Source organism: Trifolium pratense, linkage group LG6 (assembly GCF_020283565.1).
Source record: "Trifolium pratense cultivar HEN17-A07 linkage group LG6, ARS_RC_1.1, whole genome shotgun sequence".
Classification (NCBI taxonomy): Eukaryota; Viridiplantae; Streptophyta; class Magnoliopsida; order Fabales; family Fabaceae; genus Trifolium; species Trifolium pratense.
This window is the reverse complement of record NC_060064.1, coordinates 28,247,375-28,270,530: the sequence shown is the minus strand read 5'-3', so window position 1 is coordinate 28,270,530 and position 23,156 is coordinate 28,247,375. Positions and strand designations below refer to the sequence as shown.

At 33.8% G+C, this 23,156-nt stretch overlaps 1 long non-coding RNA gene across 1 annotated transcript; it reads left to right on the top strand.

The window, feature by feature from the left end:
- Positions 1-21,240: 21,240 nt before the first annotated feature.
- Positions 21,241-22,148, top strand: LOC123890493. The gene is made up of 2 exons (XR_006802840.1): positions 21,241-21,618; positions 21,984-22,148. It is a non-coding gene; the product is annotated as an uncharacterized LOC123890493 (long non-coding RNA).
- Positions 22,149-23,156: the final 1,008 nt, after the last annotated feature.

The following is a 23,156-nucleotide window of genomic DNA, read 5'->3' as shown; positions in this document are numbered from 1 at the left end:
ACAATTCTATTGTGTTCTTTATTTATTGTCGTTTTATCTTTTCTTGTGATTGTTATTGTCATTCTCATTGTTTGGTTGCTTTAATCGTATTTGCTCCACACATCAAGATTATTGGTGTGATTTAATCGAATTCACAACAAAACCTTCCTGCACTTTTCTAAATCTTGATACTACTCATTTATCGGATCTCATTGGTGATAATGGCTGCCTTATCTCTTGTTGATCCTCAAACGAAAACTGATACTGCTAGGGGTGAAGATGAATACAGCATCGTTCATTTCAATTATAAGAACAAAGACTTTAGCATAAGAAAAATACCAACCGGTAACATTTATAAGCAAACACTACTTTCTCCATTCAACTTCACAAAATCTTATAAAATTATAACAATGGAGAAAAAAAAAATATCGTTTCCATAATAAATTTAGGGAATTTATGTTGTATGTTTTAAATTAATGGACGAAATCTCTTAAACCTGATTATCTATTTGGAAATCCTGTGGTTGAAGTAAACAATGAAATTAGTTCCAAGTCCCAACAATGAAGCTCCAAGGCAATGGTCCAAGAAAAACATTCAATTAGGATTGAGGAGGTGGCTAGGTGGCTGTGTCATTGAGAACTTGATATCAACGATAGAAAACATTGTTTCATTGTTGGTGTTTCAAACTTTGTTAGTTTGATTCGATGGAGAAGAAAAACCAAGTGTGGTGATTAGGTATAGACTAGTGAAAACAAATCACAAAAGTTTGTTTATCAAATAATTAGGACCGTTAGATTAAAAATTGTAGACGGTTGAGATTTGGTGTCAAATTATAGTTTTGTTGGCGCAGCTGGAAGCTAGGCTTCGATCACTCTGGATTCGATCACTTTGGCCTGCACAGGCCTAGCAAGCAAGCAAGGATACACGCGCGCGCTGCACTGTCACTCTGGCCACGCCAATGAGCACAGTTTCTGCAGGATCTACTATCCTTGTTGCTGCAACAATGGTGGATGAATGGAAAGAAAGAAAAGCACTTGTTTAACAGAGGAAGAAGAAGATGATTGGGAAAAAATAGAATCAGTTTTATTCGTCCACAATGGGGAAAAGTAGTTGGAATACAATCACTAATCATGAGCCAATTATTTATACTAGATCATCACAATGGTTGATGATTCTCTTAGGCCCTAACCAACTAACAACTTCCTAACTGACTCTAACACACTCTAACAACCTAGGTGAATCAAACCTAACTGATTCTAACAAACTACACTTAACAAACTAACTAACTTGCTTAAGAAGCAATTAGTTACACTTTCACTTTTGCTTAACTTGCACACCAATTCAGCTTGCACAATATGAATTAATCATTCTATAAACTTCTTAGAATCAACACACCCCCTTAATTCATGTTGTCCACTGTCTCAATTCCCATTTCACTTCTCAACTTTTCAAATACCTGCACTGTTACAGCCTTGGTTAACAAGTCTGCAACCTGCTCATCACTTCTGCAGTGCATTAGGGCCAAGTTACCATTGCTTACCTGCTCTCTTAAGTAATGGAACCTTAGCTCTATATGCTTGCTTCTTCCATGAGCAATAGGGTTCGTTGCAAGATTGATAGCAGACACATTATCAATCTTCAAAGTCACTGTCTCACACTTGTTTTGACTGATCTCTTCAATTAGGTTTTTCAACCAAATAGCTTGACAAGTGCTGAGTGATGCTGCTATGTATTCAGCCTCACATGAGGATAAGGCCACTACAGGTTCCTTCTTTGAACACCATGATATTGGTGATCCACCATAGAAAAACATATAACCAGCTGTTGATTTTCTATCTTCATGATCACCACACCAATTTGAATCTGTATAGCCTATCAGCTTACATTCTTTGCCTCTATCACTTGCAGGGAACATAATACCATAGTTTATAGTCCCTTTCACATATCTAAGTATCCTTTTCACTGCAATCAAGTGTGAACCTTTAGGCCTTTCCATAAACCTGCTAGCAATCCCTACACTGTAAGCCAAGTCTGGCCTTGTATTGCACAAATACCTCAGAGAACCAATCAACTTTCTATAGAATGTAGGGTCTACATCCTCTTCTTCTGCACACTTAGTTAGCTGTGACCTTGGCTCAGCAGGTGACAATGCAACATTGCATTTGTCCATCTCAAACTTCTTCAAAATCTCTGATGCATATCTAGTCTGGTGCATTAAGATTCCTTGCTCATTCCTCAGAAACTCAATGCCTAGAAAATATGTCATGAGGCCTAGATCTGTCATTTCAAACTCTTCCTTCAAGTCACCCTTGAACTCACTAATATAAGATTCATTGCTTCCTGTGATAAGCAAATCATCTACATATAGACAAATTATAATGACTCCCTTTGCAACATCTTTCTTGACATACACTCCATGTTCTGTGACACATTTCTTAAACCCTATTTCATTTAAGAACTTGTCAATCCTTTTGTTCCAAGCTCTTGGAGCTTGTTTCAGACCATAGAGCGCTTTCTTAAGCTTATACACCTTAAGCTCTTGACCTTTCACTTCATAACCAGGTGGCTGGGCAACATATACTTCCTCTTCTATAGGACCATTCAGAAAAGCTGACTTCACATCCATTTGATACATTGGCCAATCATTTAGGTTAGCAAGAGCAGTCACTAACCTAATTGTTTCCATTCTAGTAACAGGTGCAAACACTTCATCATAGTCAATACCTTCTTTCTGAAGAAATCCCTTTGCCACTAATCTTGCTTTGTATCTGGTTATTTCACCCTTTGAGTTCACTTTCAGCTTGTAAACCCACTTCACATCTATTGCTTTCTTTCTCTGTGGAAGATCCACCAGCTCCCATGTTTGATTGCTTTCAATCGAATCCAATTCTTCTTTCATAGCACCTCTCCACTTTTCACTTTGTAGAGCACTATGCACATCAATTGGTTCAGATTCAGCCATGAATGCTAAATGGATCAACTCACCATCATTATTCACTTGACCATCTGAGTTCATTTCACATTCTTGTAATCTTGCTGGTAGAACTCTAGGCCTGTTTGATCTTCTCACCTCAGGAACTGGTTGATTTACTTGTTTTTCACTAATCTCTTCAATCATCACACTAGATGACTTCTTTCTGTCATTAGTGTTCTAGTCCCATTCCTTAAGCTCATCAATTATTACATCTCTACTGATCACCACATTGTTGTTGATTGGATCATAGAGTTTGTAACCTCCAGTTGAGTGATAACCAACCAATATCATCATTGTTGACTTATCATCCAGCTTCTTCCTCAATTGATCTGGTGTGTGTTTGAAAACTAGTGAACCAAACACTCTCATATGATTCACATTTGGCTTGTGTCCTGACCAACATTCTTCTGGTGTGATACCCTTCAATCTCTTTGTAGGGCACCTGTTTAATGTATAAGTAGCAGTAGAAACTGCTTCACCCCATAACTCCTTAGGTAAATGCTTTCCCTTCAACATACACCTCACCATATCCATAATTGTTCTATTTTTTCTTTCAGCAGTCCCATTTTGCTGTGGAGTATATGGTGGGACTATGTCATGCACAATGCCTTCATTGTCACAGAATTTTGCAAATTCATGTGATACATACTCTCCACCCCCATCTGTTCTTAGGGTTTTGAGCCTCTTACCACTTTGTCTTTCAACTGTAGCTTTAAATTTCTTAAAAATTTCAAACACATCACTTTTCTTACTTATTGAGTAAGTCCATAGTTTTCTGCTAAAGTCATCTATGAAACTTACAAAGTACCTGTTACCTCCAATTGAGTTCACTTGCATTGGACCACATACATCTGAATACACCACTTCAAGTACACTATTGGTTTTACTTGCTGCATGCTTGCTGAAGCTCCCTCTGTGTTGCTTCGACTGCACACACTCTTCACAAATCTCTTCAGGCACTTGCAGGCTTGGCAAGCCTGTCACCATCTTTGATTTTTGCAGCAAGCTGAGATCCTTGAAATTCAAGTGCCCCATTCTATAGTGCCATCTCCACTCTTCTCTGCTTGATGCAGTCATCAAGCACTTGTGATTCAGAACATTGAGCCCAATCTTGAATGTCCTATTCTTTGACATTTCAGTTTTCAACATCAAGTTACCTTTAGTGTTGTACACTTTCAGCAACCTATTCTCCATTACAATTCTGTAATCTTTCTCTAGCAATTGGCCTATACTGAGTAGATTACATTTCATACCTGGTATGTACAATACACCAGAAATCACTGAACACTTGCCATCCTTTCTCTTGATTGTTACATCACCAATGGCTTGTACTGCAAGACTGCTATTGTCTGCAAACTTGACATTGTGATTCTGAGTAGCCTTTAGGCTTGTGAACCAATCTTTCCTCCCTGTCATGTGTGTTGTACATCCAGTGTCAAGATACCATTTCTCTTGAAGATCACTTTCATCTTTTGTAGTTACAAGAAACATAACTGAGCCTTCATCATCATCATCATTTCTAGCAATTTTGGCCTCAGCATCACTTGATTCCTCTCTGAATTTACATTCATCTGCAAAATGACCATAATTTTGGCAATTATAGCATTGTATGTGTTTCTTATCAAACTTGCCTCTTCCACCTCTGCCACCTCTTCCACCTCTTCCACCTCTTCCACCTCTTCCACCTCCATTGTAACCACCTCTACCACCATTGAATTGTTTCTTCTGATTTCCACCTCCTTTGGTATCTTGATTCTCTTTTCCATTTCCATTCTGATAACTATCTTTTCCCTTATTGCCTTGCCATTTTCCCTTTCCTTTCTTATTCTTGTTACCCTGCTGAACTTGTAATGCTACCTCACCATTGGATTTATCAGAATTTCTCTGATTCATCCTTTGCTCATGTGCTTCTAAAGACCCTTGCAGTTCCTCAACCTTGATAGTGTCAAGATCTTTAGACTCTTCTATTGCAGCTACCACATAGTCAAACTTAGGAGTTAAAGATCTCAGTATCTTTTCAACTCTCATTGTACCAGACACAATTTCACCACATGCTTTCATTTCATTAACTAATTTTGCAATCTTTGTAAAGAATTCACTTACAGTTTCTTTCTCTTCCATTTGTAGCTGTGCAAACTTGCTTCTTAGGGTTTGTAGCTTCACTTTCTTCACCTTCTGATCTCCAGCATAAGCTGTAGCCAAGATATCCCAAGCTTGCTTAGCTGATTCACAATCTCCAACCTTTTCAAAGATATCAGGGCTTACACTTTGATGGATTATGAACAAAGCCTTGTAGTCTTTCTTCTTCAATTCTTTGTGTTGAGTTCTTTGAACCTCTGTTGCACCTTCTGAGAGTGATTCCACACCATTAATCACTTGTTCCATCACATCTTGATAATTGAACAAGACTTTCATCTGTTTGCTCCAATTATCATAATTCTTTCCATCCAAGACTGGAAGATTCGCAGGGAATTGACCATTGTTAAAGGTTGCCATGGTTAAAGCACGAACCAGGCTCTTGATGCCAGATGTTGGCGCAGCTGGAAGCTAGGCTTCGATCACTCTGGATTCGATCACTTTGGCCTGCACAGGCCTAGCAAGCAAGCAAGGATACACGCGCGCGCTGCACTGTCACTCTGGCCACGCCAATGAGCACAGTTTCTGCAGGATCTACTATCCTTGTTGCTGCAACAATGGTGGATGAATGGAAAGAAAGAAAAGCACTTGTTTAACAGAGGAAGAAGAAGATGATTGGGAAAAAATAGAATCAGTTTTATTCGTCCACAATGGGGAAAAGTAGTTGGAATACAATCACTAATCATGAGCCAATTATTTATACTAGATCATCACAATGGTTGATGATTCTCTTAGGCCCTAACCAACTAACAACTTCCTAACTGACTCTAACACACTCTAACAACCTAGGTGAATCAAACCTAACTGATTCTAACAAACTACACTTAACAAACTAACTAACTTGCTTAAGAAGCAATTAGTTACACTTTCACTTTTGCTTAACTTGCACACCAATTCAGCTTGCACAATATGAATTAATCATTCTAGAAACTTCTTAGAATCAACAAGTTTAACATGTGTCAACGGATCCCAACTCTTTTTTCAATTTAGAACAAGATTTACCTTTCCACGTATTTTTTAAAATTAAATAAACAATCATTAAAGCTTGAACTACAAATGAAGAAATCATCCATGAATACTTTCTATTTTTTTTTTTTGACAAATGAATACTTTCTATTATGTCTTCTAAAAATCTGAAAAAAATATTAGACATTATGCACCGCTGAAAATTAACACGAGCATTACATAAACCAAAAAACATCCTTTTATATTTAAAAGCACCCTAAGGACATGTTAAAGTTGTTTTCTCTTGATCTCTAGCTAGGGTGAATCGGAATTCGAATATAATCTTGAATAACCATCTAAAATAAAGGAAAGGAGAAAAATGATCTTTACGACGAGCTCTAATTGATATTGTTTTCAGATGCTACACACTCCATCTAAAGAAAGGACGCATAGTGCAATTTAAGCGGAACACTGGTTAAAAACAAAATTTAGGTTTACCTTACTATTAAACAAGTTTCTTTAGATAAACTATTTGTATGATATGTTACGTATATGCTATGAAAATTCTGCTATATATATTGAAATGTATATTAGAAATATTGGTTTTAAGTTTCTGTCAAAAAAAAAAAAAGTATATAAGTTAACTACAAGAATGGTTCTTGTATTGACCTGATTTATGGTTTTGTTAAAGAACACGCTGAGTTTTAGTCTTACAGAAAATCAGGAGATTAAAGATAAAGGCAAGGCAAGGCAGATGCATCCTATGTTAAGTTATGATGTTTAATCTAATTTTACCTTGTATTTCTTTTTAACACAAGTGTATGATGTACTTGATGTACATCGGGTGCATTTGATTCGTTAAACAACAAGGACAAGACATAATAGTATAGAACAGAACAAGATAACACTAGAATAGGACAAAACTGTATCGGAGAGAGATAGGGCGATAATTTTTTTATAGTTCTACTGTGGACAAAAAGTTGTCTTGTGGTTCGGTGAGAGACAAAAATTCTTGTTTTTGTCATGTCCCTTGCTATCTAATTTGTCCAGTCTCATAACCAGTTTCAAATTAAACAGAGTACAACAAAAGTTGTTCAGTCCCCTGTTTTTTTAGCAGATCAATGTTAATGCATGACATTTTTATGTAGAGCTGTCAAGTGGACAGATTCGGCCAAATCGCCTCGGCCTCAGAGTGGGGCAACATATATAAATCGGCTAAACTGAGCCGCATGTTTGTTTATTGGGTTGTCAAAATTTGAACCTAGCCCAATTAAGGAAGTGGCCCGATAGGCGGGCCTAACTAGTATTTTGATAATTTTTTAATAATTGTTTTTTTAAAAAAATGCAATGAACAATAAATCTATACATCAAATAAATCACTCAACTTCATAAACTAAATTTAGTGATATTTAAAACATTCATCAAATCAAAGTTCACAAGAGATAAGTACCACAAAAATATTCATACAATTACAAAAGAGAAGAGTGTATTTGTCATACAACACACAAATTGCATCCTTAGAGACAATAAAATACAACCTTACATAACAAATAAATTATCGACCTAACAATTTAAAATAAATAACAAACCATTTCTCCAAAAAATTATTTCTAAGTATTTTTAATGGGTCAATTCAAAGCTTGACTGATTAACCCAACCCTTAAAAAATATAGGCCTGATGAACTAGCCCAAAAAGATAGGGTCATTTTTTTATACTTTTTTTGGCCCAACCCACACTAAAATATGGGCCAATGGATTGGTCCGATAAACTTGATATGTTTTTTGATAGCTCTTAAGTGACATTCTAAACTACGGGGTGGTATAATTTATCTTTGATCCAACATTTGTTTTCTTAGGATCCACCTTTACCACATGATTTTCAAAAAGATAATCAGATTTAAAAGTGATTTCTTCATAAGTTTATAAAATATCATGTACCTAATAACTTTAAATAAAAATAGATCTTGAGGGATATAAAGCAAAAACTAAGCCAAATGGAATTGGTTCATTAGACAATTGCTGCTTTAAGATCGGTCAAAATAAATAAATAAGATCAGTCAAAATAAATAAATAAGGAAAAGTCAAGATATTTTAATTCGGTGGTCTTCGTTGCACTATTTATTTTTATTATTTAATGTTTTATTTTTACTTTTCATCTTCTATAAAACCTTACGCCTCTCCGATCAAATTTTCATCAAACACTCGCTCATTTTCATCTCCTGTTTTCCATTTCAATCACTCTCTGTCATCTAATAATTATCAAACATCTTTATCTATCATTTTCCATTCCAATCAATCTCAGATTGAAATTAGACTCCCATTGATTTCTCTACCGATTTGCGACTCTTCCCTCATCTAAATTTTTTCTCGTGCATCCCTCCAAATCTGAGGTATGTTTAGGGTTTTGATTTTAGATTTAATGCTAATAGTTGATTCTTAACTTTGATATTTTTAGGTTAATTCTGATATTCTTTTTTTTTTTTTTATGGCAATTCTGATATTTCTTATTTCTAGGTTAATTATGATATTTCGAGCATGTACGAGATTCTTTGAGCTTCATCGACTGGTTCAACTTCAATAAGAGAATCTAAGGTTATTTGTAATAAGCTTCATTTTAATTCTTTTCTGTTTTGTTTTATGCTGATTAATATAAAATGATATGAAATGAGAATTAAAATTGTGATGTTTAAGTTAGTCACCTAAATTGAATTGAACTAGTTTTCAATTTTTATTTATTTATTTTTTTATTTCAAGATATTCCAAAATTTTATTGCAGAATCTGTTTTCCTTTTGATTTCTATGTGGATTCTACACTGAGCATTTGTGTCCAACCTTCCGCATTCTCTCAATTTTGTTTTACCATTAGATTTTTAGTGAACTATTATAGTTAATCTTGTTATAAACACCATACTAGTAAACATCCAATTTATTCATTGCGATAGAAACTGTTAAATTGGTACTTCTATTCTAAGTCCATAGAAATATAAGTACCAATTAACATAGCCACAAACTACTTCAAACTCAAAATTCTTTTCTCTAGCTCTCAGAAAACCACAATCCATATGATTAATAACAACAATCCAATTAGTTGTTTCCTTTGCAGTGAGTTTATCTTGCAAAGTTTTTGAATTTCTAACAATATTCTTAATCTTCTCAATATCAGTAGACATGTGTTTTATAATAGTCATCCAAACACAAACTTTCCAAGCTTTCTTGAGATCCAGTGGCTTTTTGTAAGGTGGTGGACCGAGATCTTGATCTTCACTAATTCCCATTTCATTCCACCAAGTTTCTTTCCCCGTTGGTCACAATGGTGGTTGATCGCCTTTCTCCAATGGAAGCGTTCAACCACTATTGGGGCCAACAGGGAAAGAATCTTTGTGGAATGAAATGAGATTTAGTGAAATCAAGAAACTGGCCCACCACCTTACAAGAAGCCACTTGATTTCAAGAAGGCTTGAAAAGTTTGTGTTTTGAAACATATGTCTCCTGGTATTGAAAAGATTAAAAATATTGTTAGAAATTCAACTCTTGTTAGTGAACTATTATAGTTAACTCTTGTTATAAACACCATACTAGTAAACATCCAATCTATTCATTGCGATAGAAACTGTTAAATTGGTACTTCTATTATAAGTCCATAGAAATATAAGTACCAATTAACATAGCCACAAACTACTTCAAACTCGAAATTCTTTTCTCTAGCTCTCAGAAAACCACAATCCATATGATTAACAACAACAGTCCAATTAGTTGTTTCCTTTACAGTGAGTTTATCTTGCAAAGTTTTTGAATTTCTAACAATATTCTTAATCTTCTCAATATCAGTAGACATGTGTTTTATAATAGCCATCCAAACACAAACTTTCCAAGCTTTCTTGAGATCCAGTGGCTTTTTGTAAGGTGGTGGACCGAGATCTTGATCTTCACTAATTCCCATTTCGTTCCACCAAGTCTCTTTCCCCGTTGGCCACAATGGTGGTTGATCGCCTTTCTCCAATGGAAGCGTTCAACCACTATTGGGGTCAACATGGAAAAAATCTTTGTGGAATGAAATGAGATTTAGTGAAATCAAGAAACTGACCCACCACCTTACAAGAAGCCACTTGATTTCAAGAAGGCTTGAAAAGTTTGTGTTTTGAAACATATGTCTCCTGGTATTGAAAAGATTAAAAATATTGTTAGAAATTCAATTAGTGAACTATTATAGTTAACTCTTGTTATAAACACCATACTAGTAAACATCCAATCTATTCATTGCGATAGAAACTGTTAAATTGGTACTTCTATTCTAAGTCCATAGAAATATAAGTACCAATTAACATAGCCACAAACTACTTCAAACTCAAAATTCTTTTCTCTAGCTCTCAGAAAACCACAATCCATATGATTAATAACAACAATCCAATTAGTTGTTTCCTTTGCAGTGAGTTTATCTTGCAAAGTTTTTGAATTTCTAACAATATTCTTAATCTTCTCAATATCAGTAGACATGTGTTTTATAATAGCCATCCAAACACAAACTTTCCATGCTTTCTTGAGATCCAGTGGCTTTTTGTAAGGTGGTGGACCGAAATCTTGATCTTCACTAATTCCCATTTCGTTCCACCAAGTCTCTTTCCCCGTTGGCCACAATGGTGGTTGATCGCCTTTCTCCAATGGAAGCGTTCAACCACTATTGGGGCCAACAGGGAAAGAATCTTTGTGGAATGAAATGAGATTTAGTGAAATCAAGAAACTGGCCCACCACCTTACAAGAAGCCACTTGATTTCAAGAAGGCTTGAAAAGTTTGTGTTTTGAAACATATGTCTCCTGGTATTGAAAAGATTAAAAATATTGTTAGAAATTCAATTAGTGAACTATTATAGTTAACTCTTGTTATAAACACCATACTAGTAAACATCCAATCTATTCATTGCGATAGAAACTGTTAAATTGGTACTTCTATTCTAAGTCCATAGAAATATAAGTACCAATTAACATAGCCACAAACTACTTCAAACTCAAAATTCTTTTCTCTAGCTCTCAGAAAACCACAATCCATATGATTAATAACAACAATCCAATTAGTTGTTTCCTTTGCAGTGAGTTTATCTTGCAAAGTTTTTGAATTTCTAACAATATTCTTAATCTTCTCAATATCAGTAGACATGTGTTTTATAATAGCCATCCAAACACAAACTTTCCATGCTTTCTTGAGATCCAGTGGCTTTTTGTAAGGTGGTGGACTGAAATCTTGATCTTCACTAATTCCCATTTCGTTCCACCAAGTCTCTTTCCCCGTTGGCCACAATGGTGGTTGATCGCCTTTCTCCAATGGAAGCGTTCAACCACTATTGGGGCCAACAGGGAAAGAATCTTTGTGGAATGAAATGAGATTTAGTGAAATCAAGAAACTGGCCCACCACCTTACAAGAAGCCACTTGATTTCAAGAAGGCTTGAAAAGTTTGTGTTTTGAAACATATGTCTCCTGGTATTGAAAAGATTAAAAATATTGTTAGAAATTCAATTAGTGAACTATTATAGTTAACTCTTGTTATAAACACCATACTAGTAAACATCCAATCTATTCATTGCGATAGAAACTGTTAAATTGGTATTTCTATTCTAAGTCCATAGAAATATAAGTACCAATTAACATAGCCACAAACTACTTCAAACTCAAAATTCTTTTCTCTAGCTCTCAGAAAACCACAATCCATATGATTAATAACAACAATCCAATTAGTTGTTTCCTTTGCAGTGAGTTTATCTTGCAAAGTTTTTGAATTTCTAACAATATTCTTAATCTTCTCAATATCAGTAGACATGTGTTTTATAATAGCCATCCAAACACAAACTTTCCAAGCTTTCTTGAGATCCAGTGGCTTTTTGTAAGGTGGTGGACCGAGATCTTGATCTTCACTAATTCCTATTTCGTTCCACCAAGTCTCTTTCCCCGTTGGCCACAATGGTGGTTGATCGCCTTTCTCCAATGGAAGCGTTCAACCACTATTGGGGCCAACAGGGAAAGAATCTTTGTGGAATGAAATGAGATTTAGTGAAATCAAGAAACTGGCCCACCACCTTACAAGAAGCCACTTGATTTCAAGAAGGCTTGAAAAGTTTGTGTTTTGAAACATATGTCTCCTGGTATTGAAAGGATTAAAAATATTGTTAGAAATTCAATTAGTGAACTATTATAGTTAACTCTTGTTATAAACACCATACTAGTAAACATCCAATCTATTCATTGCGATAGAAACTGTTAAATTGGTACTTCTATTCTAAGTCCATAGAAATATAAGTACCAATTAACATAGCCATAAACTACTTCAAACTCAAAATTCTTTTCTCTAGCTCTTAGAAAACCACAATCCATATGATTAATAACAACAATCCAATTAGTTGTTTCCTTTGCAGTGAGTTTATCTTGCAAAGTTTTTGAATTTCTAACAATATTCTTAATCTTCTCAATATCAGTAGACATGTGTTTTATAATAGCCATCCAAACACAAACTTTCCAAGCTTTCTTGAGATCCAGTGGCTTTTTGTAAGGTGGTGGACCGAGATCTTGATCTTCACTAATTCCCATTTCGTTCCACCAAGTCTCTTTCCCCGTTGGCCACAATGGTGGTTGATCGCCTTTCTCCAATGGAAGCGTTCAACCACTATTGGGGCCAACAGGGAAAGAATCTTTGTGGAATGAAATGAGATTTAGTGAAATCAAGAAACTGGCCCACCACCTTACAAGAAGGCACTTGATTTCAAGAAGGCTTGAAAAGTTTGTGTTTTGAAACATATGTCTCCTGGTACTGAAAAGATTAAAAATATTGTTAGAAATTCAATTAGTGAACTATTATAGTTAACTCTTGTTATAAACACCATACTAGTAAACATTCAATCTATTCATTGCGATAGAAACTGTTAAATTGGTACTTCTATTCTAAGTCCATAGAAATATAAGTACCAATTAACATAGCCACAAACTACTTCAAACTCAAAATTCTTTTCTCTAGCTCTCAGAAAACCACAATCCATATGATTAATAACAACAATCCAATTAGTTGTTTCCTTTGCAGTGAGTTTATCTTGCAAAGTTTTTGAATTTCTAACAATATTCTTAATCTTCTCAATATCAGTAGACATGTGTTTTATAATAGCCATCCAAACACAAACTTTCCATGCTTTCTTGAGATCCAGTGGCTTTTTGTAAGGTGGTGGACCGAGATCTTGATCTTCACTAATTCCCATTTCATTCCACCAAGTTTCTTTCCCCGTTGGCCACAATGGTGGTTGATCGCCTTTCTCCAATGGAAGCGTTCAACCACTATTGGGGCCAACAGGGAAAGAATCTTTGTGGAATGAAATGAGATTTAGTGAAATCAAGAAACTGGCCAACCACCTTACAAGAAGCCACTCATAAATACAATAAAAGGATTACTAAAAAATAAAAAAGATACAAAACAAGACAATGAAACCATTAGCTAATTCATTCTATTTTTTCTGTTGAGAAGAATCTCCAAACTTCACCTTTTCAATCTTGAGAAGCTCAAGCTTTCAGCAACCATAATATAATCCATTGATTATACTTAACTCTAAGTACCATTAGATTTTGGAACAACAACAACATTTGTTTTATCCTTGTCCACCTCTAATATTGGATTTTGAAATAGATAATAAGCTTTTGAAGATTTCTTCATTAATTTATAACATACCCTATACCTAACTTTTAAAAATAAAGAATCTGGAGCATCTATAGTCACAACCAAGGCGTTCGAATTCGCTAGATCGGACAAACGTGTTGAGAAATTCGGAAACCAGTTGAACTTTACGACACCCTTACACTCGGAATCCAGACGAATCAAAATTGAATCTTCAAATTTTTCGTACTTAGAATCTCTCAAACTGATTGACACATTTAGTTCTTGATTGGTTGATATGTTACTAAATATAGAAAATTGTACCAATCCAATATGAAGAAAATTATAGTTACTTCTATGACTTCTAATATCATCTCTTGATAGCAAATACACATCTTTGTTTTTGTCTATAGAAATATTTTGATCAGTTGTTATAATTTTGTAAGGTTTTAGGAAATTGAATATTGAAAATAGTGATTGCTTATAAATTTGAGTAGTGGATATTTTTTTTATGTTGTTGTTGTTTGGATATTGGAAGCGAACAATTCTTAATTCCTCAGTTGTGTTGTCAGAAACAAAAGAAAAGGCAGCCATTAGGAGTGATGACTGATGATCTTGTTCCTGTTAAATATGTGAAAACTTTATCAAGAGATTAGTTAAAATAAAACAAAATCTATATATTAGTGGAAAAAAGATTTTGCTAGTTTGTTTGGATAAACAACTTAATTAAATATTTATAACATAAGTTTTTATCATATAAGAACCTTATATATAATTTAATTCTATAGCTAAACATAAAAAAAAAAAAAAGTCAAATTGTTTATTTGTTTTCACATAAACTATAAGTTATTTTCGTAAGTTATGCTAAAGAGCTTATGAAAATAAGCTGAAAACAGCTTATAACATGTCATGAGTTATTTTCAAAAAGTTTTACAAACCGTCTTGGATATGTTGATGGCAATAGACAATATTTGGATAAACAAACTTCTTAAGTAAATATAACATAAGTGTTTTTCATAAAAATGCTTATGTATTCGTTTGGATTGACTTATTTTTGAACTTATGTGAAACAATTTATGCAAATAAATAAGTTTCTATGTATTATTATAAATTTTTCAAGGTAGTTTATGAAAAAACAGTTAAAAAAGATACAATTATTGTTAGTAAAAACTTATGAATTAACATAAAATTTTCTTTATTTGCATAAGCTATTTTCATAAGCTCAAAAATAAGTCAAATTCAAACAGGCCTTATATATAAGTTGTTTTTGAATAATCATATATATAAACTATTCCTATAACAAAAAAATAAAATAAAGTCAATTTTTTTAATATAAGTTATTTTCACATGCTATTTTAGAGAACTGATGAAATAAGCTGAAAATTGTTTTCATAAGCTATTTTAAACAGTATAATAACAAATATTTAAGTTTGTAATTAATAAGTTAAAATAAGTCAAAAATTTGAATAGGCTAGTGTAAGAATAATAGGCCTTGCCTTTTCCATTACATTGTGATAGGTTATATACAAAGAGAGTTTCCTATACATTGTCAAATAACCGATTATCCCAAAACCTTAAGGTGTTAGGATAGAGTCATATCAATGGTTTTATATTATTTCTAACACGCCCCCTCACGCAAGAGCCCACTTGGGCTTGAAGCGTGGATAATGCATAGGTCCACCTACCATATGCTTAAATTCCACTTTTTAATTAGAAAGTAAGGGGAGCGGGGATCAAACTCTAGACCACTTGGTCATAGAGGCTCTGATACCATGTCAAATAACCGATTATCCCAAAACCTTAAGGTGTTAGGATAGAGTCATATCAATGGTTTTATATTATTTCTAAATATTAGACTATTATTGTATTTGATTAGCAATAATTATATTTGATTAGTCAATAATTATATTTGATGAGTCATAATTGTGATAGAAACTGTTAAATTGGTACTTCTATTCTAAATCCATAGAAATATAAGTACCAATTAACATAGCCACAAACTACTTCAAACTCAAAATTCTTTTCTCTAGCTCTCAGAAGACCACAATCCATATGATTAATAACAACAATCCAATTAGTTGTTTTCTTTGCAGTGAGTTTATCTTGCAAAGTTTTTGAATTTCTAACAATATTCTTAATCTTCTCAATATCAGTAGACATGTGTTTTATAATAGCCATCCAAACACAAACTTTCCAAGCTTTCTTGAGATCCAGCGGCTTTTTGTAAGGTGGTGGACCGAGATCTTGATCTTCACTAATTCCCATTTCATTCCACCAAGTTTCTTTCCCCGTTGGCCACAATGGTGGTTGATCGCCTTTCTCCAATGGAAGCGTTCAACCACTATTGGGGCCAACAGGGAAATAATCTTTGTGGAATGAAATGAGATTTAGTGAAATCAAGAAACTGGCCCACCACCTTACAAGAAGCCACTTGATTTCAAGAAGGCTTCAAAAGTTTGTGTTTTGAAACATATGTCTCCTGGTATTGAAAAGATTAAAAATATTGTTAGAAATTCAACTCTTGTTAGTGAACTATTATAGTTAACTCTTGTTATAAACACCATACTAGAAAACATCCAATCTATTTATTGCGATAGAAACTGTTAAATTGGTACTTCTATTCTAAGTCCATAGAAATATAAGTACCAATTAACATAGCCACAAACTACTTCAAACTCAAAATTCTTTTCTCTAGCTCTCAGAAGACCACAATCCATATGATTAATAACAACAATCCAATTAGTTGTTTCCTTTGCAGTGAGTTTATCTTGCAAAGTTTTTGAATTTCTAACAATATTCTTAATCTTCTCAATATCAGTAGACATGTGTTTTATAATAGCCATCCAAACACAAACTTTCCAAGCTTTCTTGAGATCCAGTGGCTTTTTGTAAGGTGGTGGACCGAGATCTTGATCTTCACTAATTCTCATTTCATTCCACCAAGTTTCTTTCCCCGTTGGCCACAATGGTGGTTGATCGCCTTTCTCCAATGGAAGCGTTCAACCACTATTGGGGCCAACAGGGAAAGAATCTTTGTGGAATGAAATGAGATTTAGTGAAATCAAGAAACTGGCCCCCCACCACCTTACAAGAAGCCACTTGATTTCAAGAAGGCTTGAAAAGTTTGTGTTTTGAAACATGTCTCCTGGTATTGAAAAGATTAAAAATATTGTTAGAAATTCAACTCTTGTTAGTGAACTATTATAGTTAACTCATGTTATAAACACCATACTAGTAAACATCCAATCTATTCATTGCGATAGAAACTGTTAAATTGGTACTTCTATTCTAAGTCCATAGCAATATAAGTACCAATTAACATAGCCACAAACTACTTCAAACTCAAAATTCTTTTCTCTAGCTCTCAGAAGATGCATGATCCTCTCTCTACGAGCAAGGTCTAATCCCAAGTACATGCCCCACATTTCCGCATGGAGAGCATCACTGTTTCCTAGTTTTCGTGAGTAACCCTTTGATCTATGTCTGCAAGCCTTTCAAGTCTTTATCTAAAACCCCTTTATGAAAATAGATTCATTCTAGCAGTCGGCACAACAAAGGCCGTTAAAATCAAAATTAAATAGTTTAAAAAATACCCACATTGTTTGTCAAAACGTAGCTAGCACTGGCCTTAACTTTGCCACTCCTTTAACCGTGGCAAAATATTTAATTTTTTTTTTTATTTAAAAAAACTGCATTTCTTCCATTGATCCACATTGCAACCGTTTACTGAACATTAGTTTTCCTATTTTGAAGGATGCATATTTTTTGTCAAAAAAAAAAAAAGGATACATCTTCAACATCATTTAGTGTACAAAAACTAACAGAGAGCACAAAATCTACAATACGTATATATTTCCAGCCCACAGACAATTTTTCCAATGCAAAAAACAAACTGATCATTCACACCATCGAAAACAGAGAGCACAAAAACTACAATACATATATACATTAAAACTTCCATCCCAGAAAAGCTTTGTTAGTAGTATGGGTTTGTCCTAATTAAGTTTCTAGTTGCATCATAAAAAAAATCAAACCTCTTATGAACTTCATCCTCTACACCATAATGATTTATCTAACATGGTTGGTGGATTCACGAAGCTTAGTGTTATTAATTTCTATTTACATAACATCTTAGTGCGTGAATACAAATTTAAATTATAATCATTCAATTTAAACTATGCTACACTATATAATCAACAAATCAGAATGAGCTATATAATAAACACAAGAGTGCATCATTTACCTGACAACTACAAATGTCAAAAGGAGATCTTCTGCATGCAGCTTGTATCTGTTTTTGCATAATATTACCAAATTTCTGTTTTAAGCTTGATTAATAAGCTTTAGGTTGCTGGCACCTTGAAATCACAGCTTTCAAGCAACAAACCTAGCTAGCACCTTGTGCAGGAAATATGAATTGTCTCATCTTCATCCAACGGTTCTAAGTTACTAATTTTGGTGAAGGCGTGCTATTCTAGAAGACAACTAATAATCCATGTCCTAAATGCAAACGACCATTGCAATTTTACTTTTATAAATTGCAACCATGGCCCCTGCATTTCAAGTAATCAAAATTGGAAAAGGCATCCAAGGTGAAGTTGGCCTCACATGTTCTTCTTCACTAATTAAATTCATTTATCACTATTGATCCAATTCAGTTCCAAACTCCAACTAATTCATAGCATACAAAAGAAAAAAAAGAAATGAAAGAATACTCTAACTCCATTATACTGGCCTACAAATTATCATGGATGCTCCCCTATTATTACATATACTGCCAAAACATACCAGGTAAAAGATGGATGAGAACACTAATGGCCCCTCCCTGCAACGTCAAATTGCAACGCCAAACAATCAAAGCCCAAGCTAATGGCCCCTGCAACATACCAAAGAATTGTTTTTCAGCTTATTTCCATAAACTTTCCATATCATAGCTTATGAAAAAAGAGAGAGCGGTGGCGAAGAGGTTAAGGAAGAAGAAGCGGCAGCTGAAGCGGTTAAGGAAGAGAAAGCGCGGTGGCTGAAGCATTGTTGAAGATTGAGAAATCTAAGAATGAAAGTGAGAAAATTGGTCTCGAAGAATGAAAGGGAATGAATTTGGGTGAAATTTTTGCAGATTGAGAAAATGGAGTCTCATCCCTGAACTCTTAACAAATGATGTATTTTATAGCTAAAAAACTCATAGAAATGGAGTATTTTACAGTCCTTTTCTTATATATATATTTAAGACAAATGTATTTGGTGTACATCCTAATGTGGTATAACTTAACTCTGATTATTACTTATTATATTAGATTTGGGAATAACAACATTTGTTTTCTAAGCTCTCACAATGATTATGAACGGCTATTGAATCTCTTTGATTCTTTTTCCTATGATTTTTTTAACCTGTTTTTGGACTTGATGCTCTGTTATGCTTGTAATCTAGTCTTTTATTTGGAGGATTGATAAGAAAATGTCATGCAAACTGTGAAGGTCTTCGTATATATATGTTAAATTTGTTTGCCTTTCCCTCAGATTGCAAATCCATGTTGAGAGTTGCTTAATCTACCCAGCCACTGCTCCGCGGCCATGTAGTGATCGGTTGTGCGTAATCATTTCGTGTAGCTATTGTCACGTAGCCAAATCAATTTTTATTTCCCTAACAACTATTTTGCCACGGTTTGACCGTAGCTAATTGATAAAAAACCGTGGTTGTAAAATTGTTACCACGCTCTATATTGCCGTCGCAAAATAGCAAATTTGTTGTAGTGTTTATCAACCTTGCATCATCGCTCATATGCACAGCTTGTGTTTTTTAATTTGTGGAAAAAACTCATTTTTATGGTTACATTTTTTTATCCAGAAATTGTGACAAATGAGTCACATGGATCATTTATTGTTGTTGGGAGAGGATGATGAAATTGAAATAGAGGATGATTTGGGAATTGTGGGTTTTGTTTGTTGATTTCTCCATCATATTTGAGTTCGATAATAATAATAATGATAATGCTGACACGGAAAACATTTTTTCTAAATCACTGATGGCAAGTCAGCACCGCACTATTAAATAGGTCAACATATCATCAAAATTGGTGGCGGACCAAAAAATTATGTTATCATCTAAATAAATAGACAAAAAATTTTTTTTTTTTTTTGAAGAAGCCAAAATGATATATATTAACACAAACAGCCTCCTCAGCACAAGACGTACTAAGGTAGACTATAATAAATACAATAGAGTCAGAGAAATACAATCAAAGTAAAATCATACAAGGCCCAAACACAACAGTGGACTAGACCACCAGCTATGGTAGTTTAAAGCTAACGTGATGTTCGTCGTCTTCAACCACCTGAAAGAGAAAAGCTTGATCTTGTCCAATAAAATATGAGGTGTGCCCGTTGAGCCTTTGAACAACCGATGATTTCTCTCTGTCCATATCACCCAAACACAAGCAAGCCACACAAGCTGCAAAAAGGACCGTCTCGCTCGAGATCCGCCTAATGAGGCCGTAAACTGAACAAAATGATCACGCAGAGAAGTGGTGTCCACCAATGTAATGCCAACCCATGCGCGAACTAAATCCCAAAGCGATCCAGCAATACCACATGAGAGAAATAAATGATGAGCCGACTCAGCCGTTCCACATCCAAAAACACAAGTGGCAACCGTAGTAGACAAAACGCCACGAGTAATCAGGTTTGCTCTCGTGGGCAACCTGTCCCGCAATAAACGCCACGCGAAGACGGTAACCTTCAAAGAAACCTGAGAATGCCAAATAAGGTTATCCGCATCATCCAAAGTAACTGAATCCTGAGACGTCAGAAGCTGATAAACTCCCCCAACCGAGGTGACCAAAAATTCATTTAAACCTAATCTTTTTACTAGCATCTGTTGTGTACACATGAGAAACAATATAAAAAATAGCTTGAAGCGATGATTGATGATCTTGTTCTATCAAATATAAGTATTAAATTTATTATGAGATGGGTGAAAATAAAATATATTTGATATATTAGTACAGTAGAATTCAAATTGTTGCAAATTTGTTTCTTAATTTATAAATGTTTGGATAAACTACTTAATTCAGTAGCATCACCCTAGTCAAATACTCCATTGGAATGGCAAATGACAGATGAAGGTGTTTCATAGTTGTTAGGTTTTGTTTGAGCCGGCTTTTTTTAGGTGTAGAAGCTCTTTTAATCATAAAGTTAGAAATAATAGATTTTTAACTAAAGTTAAAATTGTTTGGTAAATCTTCATTTTTTTTTATAAAAAAAGCAAGTTGTTATTTTTTTATTATAATAGGGTTAAAAGATATATTTGATAATATATTATAATTTTTTCTAAAATATAGAAACTGTTTTTTTTCTTTTACTATAGCTTTTAGAAATTGTTGTTTGGCCTAGCTTCTTACTCTTACGTAAAAAGAAGAGGAAAAAAGTTAGGTCAAACGGGTCCTTAGATGATGGAGAGCGATTGGAATGAAAAACTAGTGATCAAAACGAGTGATTGTTAGATGAAGATTTGTTTTATTTTTCTTTTTTTTTGGGTTGGAATTTTGGGTTGGGCCAAGCTCATTGCCACATTCATCGACCCAATACTATATTTATTGGCCTATATAAGCACCACAACCTTACACGATAGGTTTTACTCTAATCTGTCTCTACCTCAAGCTTATATTAGTTTGGCCGCCGTCAAAGAGTTTTTTGCAGGTACCCCTTTTAATCTTTTCTAGAACCTTACGACTTTCTGATCAAATTTTTTTCTCACAAATCTTCATCTAACCATCGCTCGTTTTCATATCTTGTTTTCCACTCCAATCGCACTCCATCATCTAACAACTATGAAACACCTTCATATCTATCATTTTCCATTTCAATGGATCTCATATCAAAATTAGATCCCTACTAATTTGTCTATCGATTTTCCAATCTCCCCTCATCCAATTTTTTTCTCGTGAATCCGTCTGAATCTGAGGTATGTTAAGGGTTTTGATTTTTAGATTTAATGCTAAGTTGATTCTTAACTTTTCTTACTGATTATGTGTTGATAATTAACTTTGATATTTCTAGGTTCATTGTGATATTTCGAGAATGTATTGATTTTTTTGAGCTTCTTCGATCAATTTAACTTCAATTAGAGAATCTAGGGTATTTTAAAAAGCTTTATTTTATTCCTTTTCTGCATTGTTTTACGTTGATTAATAGAAAATGATATGAAATGAGAAAATGTTGATCAATTTTTTCATGTTTTTTTTGTTTGTTTTGTCGGTTTGTTGGTGGATGATTGAGGAAACTCATTTAGAATTTTTTGTGTTTACAATTTTATTTTTTGTTTTTCAGTAATTGATGTTTAGGGGAATTGGAGGATCTGTTGGTCAATAAAAGATATTTCGAAAATTTTATTTTTGAATCTCTCGTTTATTTGATTTGCGTCGACCTTACACATCTCTCGTGAATCAGGTTTGTTCACTTTGTCATGTTTATATTAAGTTTATAATTGATTGATATGGTACTGATTTTAAGGTTGGATTCTTTCAAAGTTTTGCTTTATCTTTATGCTTCTAATGAACCATTATAGCTAATCCTTGTTATAAACACCATACTAGACAGTCAATCTACTTATATTCTAAAGTCCATAGGAAAGTTGTGTTTAGTTGTCACGACTTGTCCTTTAATTTATTGATGAAATCATGCAAATTGTTAAATTGTTGAGGTGACACTTTATTTATATTCAAATATAAAATGAAAACTATGAGTATAAAAACTACTTTGAAATTTGTTAAATAGTTAATTATCATGATCATGAAGATGCGTTTTCTCAACCCTTTTGCTATTAGGACACCCACATCATAATCATTTCTTTTCACAAACACTAGAATTATACTTTGAGAAGAAATTAGCATGCATTTTTCTCGGAATTTCTTCTAAATTAATAGTCTGTTTTTATTTTTTATAAAGGTTATACCATTAATACCATTTTCTTAAAATGCAAAATAATACATATTAAAATTTAATTACCAATGAATAATATTCATTACTTTTATTTGTTAAAAATAGTTCATTGATAATTTTTATGCTGAAATATTTTATTTATTTTTGACGATTTAATTTTTGTGAAAAATAAACATAAATATATACTATGAATATTTCAATAAATAAACATAACTTATTATTCCAGTCTAGCTTAGGTTCACAACAACGATTAATATATGAACCTTTAGATGGTGGTGTTTGGTCAAAATCCACCTATTCACCCCAACGGTGGGTGTGTACCTAAAAATAATATGACGCTCAAGTTAGTGTTCGCCTTAGGTAAAGTTTAGATTTTGAACGAAGTATACCTTCAATAGGGTTGATGTGATACTTATATATATATACTCTAAAAGATGTGGTAGTCGGATCTTGAGGAAACCTCAATCCGTCTCTCTAGAAAATTTAAGATTTGGTATCAATCTAGAGTTTGAGAAGTTTAACTTGAACTCTAGATATAAGAAATGTCTTCTAGGTCTTACA